Here is a 10,296-nt window from a genome sequence, read left to right as displayed (position 1 = left end):
TAATTGCCTATTTAGTCCACCTTTAATTATTACTAGAGCTATTTAATCACATTTCATAATTTTGCACTTAATTCAATTTAGTCCTTTTTACCCAATTGACTACCGAAACCTTAAAATTTCTTGACGAAACTTTAATACTGACTTACTAACACTCCATAAATATTTCTAAAAATATTTATGTCTCGGTTTATGAATTTGAGGTCTCGATACCTCGTTTTCAACCCAATTTACCTGATTAATTCTTTTAAAATCGCAAAATTCACTAATTCAAAAATTCTTTTAAATTCACGCTTGGCCCATAATTATTATTTATTAAAATTTCTAAACTTACTCATTGGATTTTGTAATCTCGAATCACTATTTTCCGATACCACTGAAAAATTTAGCTGTTACACTATACCCATGTTTAATGGAACTAATTTCAATGAATGGAAAATGCACTTACTTATAGTGTTTGGTTGTATGAACATAGACCTTGCACTAAGGGAAGAACTACTCATACCTCTCACTGTGAAAAATACCCCTATGTTAAAAGGGATTTTGAAAGGTAGGATCGTTCAAATTGCATGAGTCTAATGATCACGAAGTACAACATTTTAGAAGCCTTTAGGGGTAAAGAATCTAAAAAGATTACTCAGGCCAAAGTTTCCTTGACGAAATTGAGAAACGTTTTGCTAAAAATGATAATGTTGAAATGACATCACTTCTGACTTCTTTGAAGTCTATAAAGTATAAGGGTCAAGGAAATTCTAAGCGATCTAAGGGCTATGAGTTTTATGATCCCACAATTAGGAATATTTTTGATATGAGAATTGCAACATTCTTTTAGGATGTTGAGTTTGGAGAGAGAAATAAGGTTAGAGACATTGCTTTTAAAGAGGAATTGAATTCTAACTCAGTTCCTACGATGTTTAGGTTCTCATACCTATCATGGATTAAGAAGTGAATCTTACCTTTATAAGACAATGTTGAACAAATCCCTATTTAAGATGAGGTAATTATTCCAAAAGAACAAACTCAACAACCTCAAGAATGAATGTCATTAAAAAGGTCCACTAGAGAAATGGTTATAATGACTTTAGTGGAATATTTTGACCTTAAGCTACATCAGATGAATATAAAGTTAATGGTTTCTCAATGTTAACATTGATCAAACATTTATATGGTGCAATTAGAAAACTTTGTGTCTGATGATGCAAAGGTAATGATTTGCAAATTAAAGAACTTCATCTATGGGTTTAAGTAGACTTCTCATCAATAATATTACAAAACTTACCAAATGATTATCTCATTCGATTTAGAGATGAATTTTGTTAATAATCGTATATACCATAAGTTTAGTGGGAGTAAGGTTCTTTATTTGGTTTTATATGTTAATGACATACTGCTTGTCAATAATAAGTATAGCCTCAACCAATGCCCTAAGAATGATTTTGAGATTACAAAAATGCATAAGATTGTTTACATTTTAGCAGTGGAAAGTCTAATGTACATTCAAGTTTGTATACATTGAAATATTGTGTACATTATTGGGATGATAGACAGATATTTTAAGCAATCTTGGTTTGGACCATTGGATAGCATCCAAAAGGGTTATAAGGTATTTTTAGAGAACAAAAGATTACATGCTCACATATCGAAGATCTAATCAGTTAGAGATCATCAGGTATATATACTTCGATTTTGATGGAATATAGATACAAGATTTTGTCACTAAAGTGCAAATTGTAGTCTTTTATTCCAATAGCAACAGGAGCACATCAAAGTCAAAACACATAGACTCTAAGTTCCTAATTGTTAAAGTAAAAGTTCAGAGTGGTTAGTTTCCTATAAAGCATATTAGGACAAACTCCATGATTGCAGATCTGCTTACTAAGTGTAACATCCTGATTTTGGGCTTAGTCGGAACAGTGGTTTTGGGACCACAAATCCGATGAGGAATATTTTATTTTTATTATATTTTTATGGTCTATGATTTCACGAAATGATTTGTGAAAATTTCGTTCGAAAATTTTGACGTTTGGGCACTCAATTTAGTAAAAAGGACTAAATTGTAAAAAGTGCAAAAGTTGAGTTCTACATGTTAGAGGTATCAAATTGTTATGAAATTTTAAATGGGAGGTCCTTAAATGATAATTAAACCATTGTATAACTTTTTGGACAAAAATGACCTTGATTGAGTAAAATTTGAAAGAATAGTAAAAAGGGCATTTTGGTCATTTAAGGGTAAAATGAATTAAAAGATAGATTTTAAACTCCAAATGTGTCCCTTTCTTCTTGATATAGCAGAATGTACCAAGAGCAGCCATGTTTAGGGTTTTTCCAAGCTTCCAAGCTTAATAGTAAGTGATACCGAGCTCCGTTTTTAATGTTCTATGTATTTTTAAAATCCAGTAACATGATCTGCTCATTTCTACCATTATTTTGAGCTAGGATTTATGTTTAAAAATTTACCCATGAATGATATGCATGTATTTTTATGTTTAATGGTAGAATATGAAGCTTGAAATTGTGTTAAACAACTTTTGCTAAGCGATTTTACGTGAAAACGAGTAAAACGGTATAACTAGTAAAAATACCTAATGTTCATAAGTACATGTTAGAGTGAGAATTTGATGTTGCCATAAAAGGGAAAAATGATCAGCATGTCATAAAATATAAGACAATAGGAATAATTTTAATTTCCGAACCTTGGGGCAAAAGTGAAAATATCCAAAAGTTTAGGGGTCAAAATGAAAATTTGTAAAAATATGATTTTTAGACCCATATGAATAGTGTGACTAATTAGTAGGCTAAATGTGATATTATAGATCAAGGAAATCGAGATTTGGGCTTAAATCGGGAAAATACAAGGTTATAGACTAGAATGGTAAATTGCCATTTCTGGATCCGAGGTAAGATTGTACGTAAATAATTTATCGATTCTTTTTATTTTATTATATTTTGTTATCATATGAAATGTGGCTGCCTATAGAATGATTATTTGTTGTAAATTGCAAATTGAAAAAGGACTATGAATAAATTGTAACATGTTGGAAAGTGAGGAATTTCCCAGTTGAGCCTTTGGAATAGAAACGATACGAATGATCTATTATAAGGTCACGTCTGTAGTACTAAGTGCAGGTTACTACCTGTACCGGATAATTGGTCGCATGTGTAGTACTAAGTGCAGGCTACTATGCGTACCCGATAACTTCGATCACATGTGTAGTACTAAGTGCAGGCTACTACGTGTATCAGATGGTTAGGTCACGTGTGCAGTACTAAGTGCAGGCTACTACGTGTACCGGATAATTGGTCGCATGTGTAGTACTAAGTGCAGGCTACTATGCGTACCAAATAGCTTTGGCTACAAGTGTGAAAATATGTGCAGGTAACTGAGTATCAGTTATTATTCCGAAGAGTTCAACAGGAAAATCGATTAAGTAAAAATACATGTGAACATGATTATATGATGAATAAGTGCAGGTATATGTTTAAGAAAATTTTGATTAATATGCTCGATATTTGAGTGAACTTCGATAAGACAAAATGGATTAAGTGAAATTATGTAAGAGTGAATTTTAGTAGTAAAGTAGTGTTGGACAGCAGCAGTTGCGTGACTTTGAAAATTCACCAAAAATTATGTAAGTTGAATTAAATTTCAAATAAATTATGGAATTAAATCTTAATGAGTCTATTTTCATATAAAGGAAACAAGGGGAGAAAAAGAGTTTTATATTATGTGATATTCTAATTTTTGTAAGATAGTATCATAATGAATTAGAGATCCCCTGTTCTGACTTGAAAAAATTGTTAAAAATTGTATAAATATAATTATGGGTTATAATTTATATGCTTAAAATATTTTATGAGTCTAATTTTAATAAAAATAAACAGAAACATTATCCAAGTCTCGTACTATGAGATAAATAAATTTTAGTGAAGAAAGGTCGAAGCTGTCAAACAGCAAAAAGGGGTGAATTTGAATAATAAACTGTACTTATTGGCTGGACCAAAAATTATTAAAATTTTTTGGTGGAAAGATATGTGAGTTTAGTTTCTAGGAAAATTTATGGATCTTAATTTTGAGTTCCGTAACTCCAGATATAAATGATTTAGTTACTATGACTCAAAAAAGTAGCTTAACCAGAGCATGTGTAAATGTACTATTGGGTTAGTTTTACCATGGAAAGCATGTTAGTAAATTGCTTATTATTATTTCATGCGAGCTTACTAAGCGTAAAGCTTACCCCCTCCTTTCCATTTCTTTTAGTATTGTCAGGTTAGCTCAGGGTTGGAGATCGTCGGAGGCAGCATCACACTATCAAGCCAACACCTTGACAGTATAAACACATATGCTAGAATTATTAAGTGAGTGGCATGTATAGGGACCTAGTTTTATAACATGTGTTATTATAATTTGACCAAATATATTGGTCTTTAGTGAGCTAATGATTCTGACTTATAAATCTAGCTATTTATGTTATGTTTGATATTGGTGATGTGTATATGCTTGTTTGTCATGCATGGTTAGTAATATGTTATGTGTTGTTGTGAATGTTTACGTCCGTTAACGCCTCACACCCTATCCCGACGTTGGATACGGGTGAGGGGTGTTACATTTAGTGGTATTAGAATTATGGTTTGGTCGGTTCCCGGACTAACCTAGGTTGTGTAAAAGTCCAACTATACATGTCACTGATCCGTAATAGTGTGATGTCTCCCGACGCTATGAGAACCACTTTGTTTAGATAAAGGTACTCTCCAACCGAGCTACACCGACCATGTTGAATGTGATGCTAAAATATTCAAGTAAAGTATAGTCATGATGAACTGAAACTTGGAAAGGTACGAATGAGGATTCATGAAATGTGTACATGGTGAAATGAGTTTATCTATGATTAATAGATAATTCCATGATATATATGATCAATTTATTTGAACAAATGCATGTGTTTGAGTAACTTATCAAAAATATTGATAAGATGAATATTCATGTATATTGGTTGGGATGATTATGATTGGTAAGCTCGTATAACTTGAGTAAATGTATTAAATTGCTTGGACCGATATATATGATTGTAATGATATGTATATGATGATGTGTAAGATGAAAGTTTAGACTGTGATATACTTATCCATGTTTGTTTGGCCCTTATATGATATTATGTGCTTGACTTGTCTGATTTAATGAATGGATAAGTAATATTATCTAGTAAACATTGAAATACATGTATAAGTACACTTATTTAAATGAGATAACTAGAAAGTGGGTGTAAAATCAATATGAATGTTTGTTACTCGAAATGAATGACATGATTGAAATATGATTGCTATGATGAAAACTGTGTTACATGTATATGAGAGTTGAGTCAGAGGCCCTCCGACCCCCTCCCCCTTACCAAAGTGGTGTTTTATAAGGGAAATTCCTGAGATTTATGTTGAATGAGTTTCCAGGTGAGAAACCAAAGAGTTCAATGATGGAATGGTTATAAGCATGATTAGAGATTTAGAATCGGTTGATAAGTATAGACATGAGCTAGAAAGATATCATATTGACGAAAAGATTGTTTAATTTTCACAATATCGCAGTTAGCGAAAAAGGTTAATTTTGGTAAAACAATCTATCCTGGTATGATGTCGAGAAATGTATTGATTGAAATTCCCTCATGAGTTGGTTTTCTTAGTAAAGGGAATATTATGGAATTTGGGACGACAGAAATAGTTAAAGGAATAATGTTTGAAATATGAAATGTTCAAGCATGGTAATTATAGTGCACAGTTTGTGACTGTCTCTATTGAGATATTGTATCTCTATTGAGATATTGTATGAGATTACCTGATACTGGAAATATTATTGGGGCTATCTAATCCCTGATGAATTCTTATATTATGAAAATTTTCCTTGATCTTAACGTTAGACGAATGTATTGTCAGTTTGATTGGGTTCTGACCTGCATGGTTCTGTTTTTCTGTGGTATTTTATTATATTCTGCCTATTGAGAATCGATGAGAAATTGTGTATGGTGGATTTCGTTTCTCAAGAAAGTTAATCAGAGTTAATGTATTCAGTTGAGGTATCAGTATTACTTATGTTAATGCATTTGTTAAGGTATTCGATTGGTATGATGAGTGAATTTGGAATAATACATGTTGAATCGTTCTGTTGACTAGAAGAGAGAATTTCTTGAAATATCAATTACGGATGAATAAGGTCGACTTGATTGTTCAATTTGTATAGAGTATATGTCTAGAATTTAATGAGATGTGCATACTTGAGAATAAGATTTTATTTCTTCAAGGGTAAAAAGACGAATAGTCTAATTAAGAAGTGTATGTTTCCTAGAAGAATCATATACAATAAGAAGATATGATATTGATAATGTGAAGATAATCTGGGTATTAAAAAAAATGCTGAAACGATCATTGTTTATCTTTGAGTACAAATTCTTAAAATGTTGAAAGTTTAAAGATGTATAGCAAGAATCATCAGAATTATTTTTACCGTTTCGGAATTAGAATGGAAATAGAAAAGATTAATATGGATTTTCTTGTTTGGATCATTCCTGTCCTTGAAAGAGAGAAGTGATATGTAGCGTTGTTAAACGTATTGAGATGTGTAAATTATGCTGGTATACCCGAATGTCTGCTCACCAGATTCATAGAATTTCGTGTCTTTATGAATTTTGGATATCATGGAATTTTAATCCCCACTAATCGGATTGAGATCCAAGTTTCATATCATGATTTCTTTAGAAAGCCGGAAGAGGCTTGAAATAAAAAGTAGCTGAGGGTTGAATTGACAAATAATTGGACTGTGTGAAATTATAAAGAGTATGAGGTTGAGATGAACTGACTAGTTTTAGTATTCGAATCCGAAAGGATTCGGGTGCGAATGTATATATAACATGATGGTATGGATCGGACTTTTGAGTACATGAGCTTTTTAGTATAAGTTTCAGTAAAAATATTGTAAAGTGAATACCACTTATGATTTTTGTATGTAAAATTTAAAGAGACATGTAGTAAAAGTTTAGCCTGAGTGAAAGCTCTTTGACATCGATTATAGGATTGAGGAATCCAAGTGAAAAACAAAAACCACTTTTTTTGGTAAGATTTTCGAGGACGAAAATCCCTAAAGGGGGGAGAAATATAACATCCTGATTTTGGGCTTAGTCGGAACAGTGGTTTCGGGATCACAAATCCAATGAAGAAAATTTCATTTTTATTATATTTTTATGGTCTACGATTTCACAAAATGATTTCGTGAAAATTTCGTTCGAAAATTTCGACGTTTGGGCACTCAATTTAGTAAAAAGGACTAAATTGTAAAAAAGTGAAAAAATTGAGTTCTGCACGTTAGAGGTATCAAATTGTTATGAAATTTTAAATGGGAGGTCCTTAAATGATAATTAAACCACTGTATAACTTGTTGGACAAAAATGGTCTTGATTGGGTAAAATTTGAAAGAATAGTAAAAAGGGCATTTTGGTCATTTAGGGGTAAAATGAATTAAAACATAAATTTTAAACTCCAAATGTGTCCCTTTCTTCTTGCTACAACAGAATGTACCAAGAGCAATCATGGTTAGGGTTTTTCCAAGCTTCCAAGCTTAATAGTAAGTGATTCCGAGCTCCGTTTTTAATGTTCTATGTATTTTTGAAATCCTGGTAACATAATCTGCTCATTTCTACCATTATTTTGAGCTAGGATTTATGTTTAAAAATTTACCCATGAATGATATGCATGTATTTTGATGTTTAATGGTAGAATATGAAGCTTAAAATTGTGTTAAACAACTTTTGCTAAGCGATTTTACGTGAAAACGAGTAAAACAGTATAATCGGTAAAAATACCTAATGTTCATAAGTAGATGTTAGAGTGAGAATTTGATGTTGCCATAGAAGGGAAAAATGATCAGCATGTCGTAAAACATAAGAAGATAGGAATAATTTTAATTTCCGAACCTTGGGGAAAAAGTACAAATATGCAAAAGTTTAGGGGTCAAAATGAAAATTTGTAAAAATATGATTTTTAGACCCATATGAATAGTGTGACTAATTAGTAGGCTAAATGTGATATTATAGATCAAGGAAATCGAGATTTGGGCTTAAATCGGGAAAATACAAGGTTATGGACTAGAATGGTAAATTGTCATTTCTGGATCCGAGGTAAGATTGTACGTAAATAATTTATCGATTATTTTTATTTTATATTTTATTATCATATGAAATGTGGCTGCCTATAGAATGATTATTTGTTGTAAATTGCAAATTGAAAAATGACTATGAATAAATTGTAACATGTTGGAAAGTGAGGAATTTCCCAGTTGAGCCTTCGGAATAGAAACGATTCGAATGATCTATTATGAGGTCACGTGTGTAGTACTAAGTGCAAGCTACTACGTGTACCGGATAATTGGTCGCATGTGTAGCACTAAGTGCAGGCTACTATGCGTACCCGATAACTTCGATCACGTGTGTAGTACTAAGTGCAGGCTACTACGTGTATCAGATGGTTAGGTCACATGTGTTGTACTAAGTGCAGGCTACTACGTGTACCGGATAATTGGTCGCATGTGTAGTACTAAGTGCAGGCTACTATGCGTACCAGATAGCTTTGGCTACAAGTGTGAAAATATGTGCAGGCAACTGAGTATCAGTTATTATTCCGAAGAGTTCAACAGGAAAATCGATTAAGTAAAAATACATGTGAACATGATTATATGATGAATAAGTGCAGGTATATGTTTAAGAAAATTTTGAGCAATATGCTCGATATTTGAGTGAACTTCGATAAGACAAAATGGATTAAGTGAAATTATGTAAGAGTGAATTTTAGTAGTAAAACTGTGTTGGATAGCAGCAGTTGTGTGACTTTGAAAATTCACCAAAAATTGTGTAAGTTGAATTAAATTTCAAATGAATTATGTAATTAAATTTCAATGAGTCTATTTTCATATAAAGGAAACAGGGGGAGCAAAAGAGTTGTATATTATGTGATATTCTAATTTTTTTGAGACAGTGTCAGAATGAATTCGAGATCCCCTATTCTGACTTGGAAAAATTGTTAAAAATTGTAGAAATATAATTATGGATTATAATTTATATTATTAGAATCTTTGATGTGTCTAATTTTAATAAAAACAAATGGGAACATTATCTGAGTCTCATACTATGAGATAAATAAATTTTAGTGAAGAAAGGTTGAATCTATCAAACAACGAAAAAGGGGAGAATTTGAATAATAAAATGTGCTTATTAGCTGGACCAAAAATTCTGAAAATTATTTGGTGGAAATATATATGAGTCTAGTTTCTGGGAAAATTTACAGATCTTAATTTAGAGTTCCCTAACTCCATATATAAATGATTTAGTGACTATAACTCAAGAAAGCAGCTTAACCAGAAGATGTGTAAATGTACAATTGGGTTAGTTTTACCATGGAAAGCATATTAGTAAATTGTTTATTATTATTTCATGCGAGCTTACTAAGCTTAAAGCTTACCCCCTCCTTTCCATTTCTTTTAGTATTGTCAGGCTAGCTCAGGGTTGGAGATTGTCGGAGGCAGCATCACACTATCGAGCTAACACGTTGACAGTATAAACACATATGCTAGAATTATCAAGTGAGTGGCATGTATAGGGACCTAGTTTTATAACATGTGTTATTATAATTTGGCCAAATATATTGGTCTTTAGTGGGCTAATGATTCTGACTTATAAATCTAGTTATTTATGTTATGTTTGATATTGGTGATGTGCATATGCTTGTTTGCCATGCATGGTTGGTAATATGTTATGTGTTGTTATGAATGTTTAAGTCCGTTAACGCTTCGAACCCTATCCCGACGTTGGATACGGGTGAGGGGTGTTACACTAAGGAACTACACCTAAGGTTTTATAAGAGCACACTGCTCATATGGGTGTAATGTCATTTAAAGGATATTTGGTTTTAGTGGGAGTTTGTATTTTTAAATGCTTTTATGTTATAAACACATTTTCAGTTATTTCAGTTTAAAGATATTAAGTTTATTTTCTGCAGAAATAAAGTTTATTTGGTTTATTCACACTATGATTTTGGTAAAGTTTGATCTCACTAAGGAGGACTAGTTGGAAATAAACATGTTTAGATCATATTGCATGTAATTTTCATGCCACACATCCATACTTGATCTATGTCATTTGGTTGTGTTAATATACGGGATCACTGATGGATTTAGTTACGATATATGTAATAAAAGTCGCCTTGGTTCTATGTTAATATAATTAATAGACGAGATTGTTCGGAATACCTTTAGGATATGATAGTAAA

This window comes from Gossypium hirsutum, chromosome A06 (genome assembly GCF_007990345.1).
Source record: "Gossypium hirsutum isolate 1008001.06 chromosome A06, Gossypium_hirsutum_v2.1, whole genome shotgun sequence".
NCBI classification, from domain to species: Eukaryota; Viridiplantae; Streptophyta; class Magnoliopsida; order Malvales; family Malvaceae; genus Gossypium; species Gossypium hirsutum.
The sequence above is the reverse complement of the archived record's forward strand: the minus strand, read 5'-3'. Positions refer to the sequence as shown.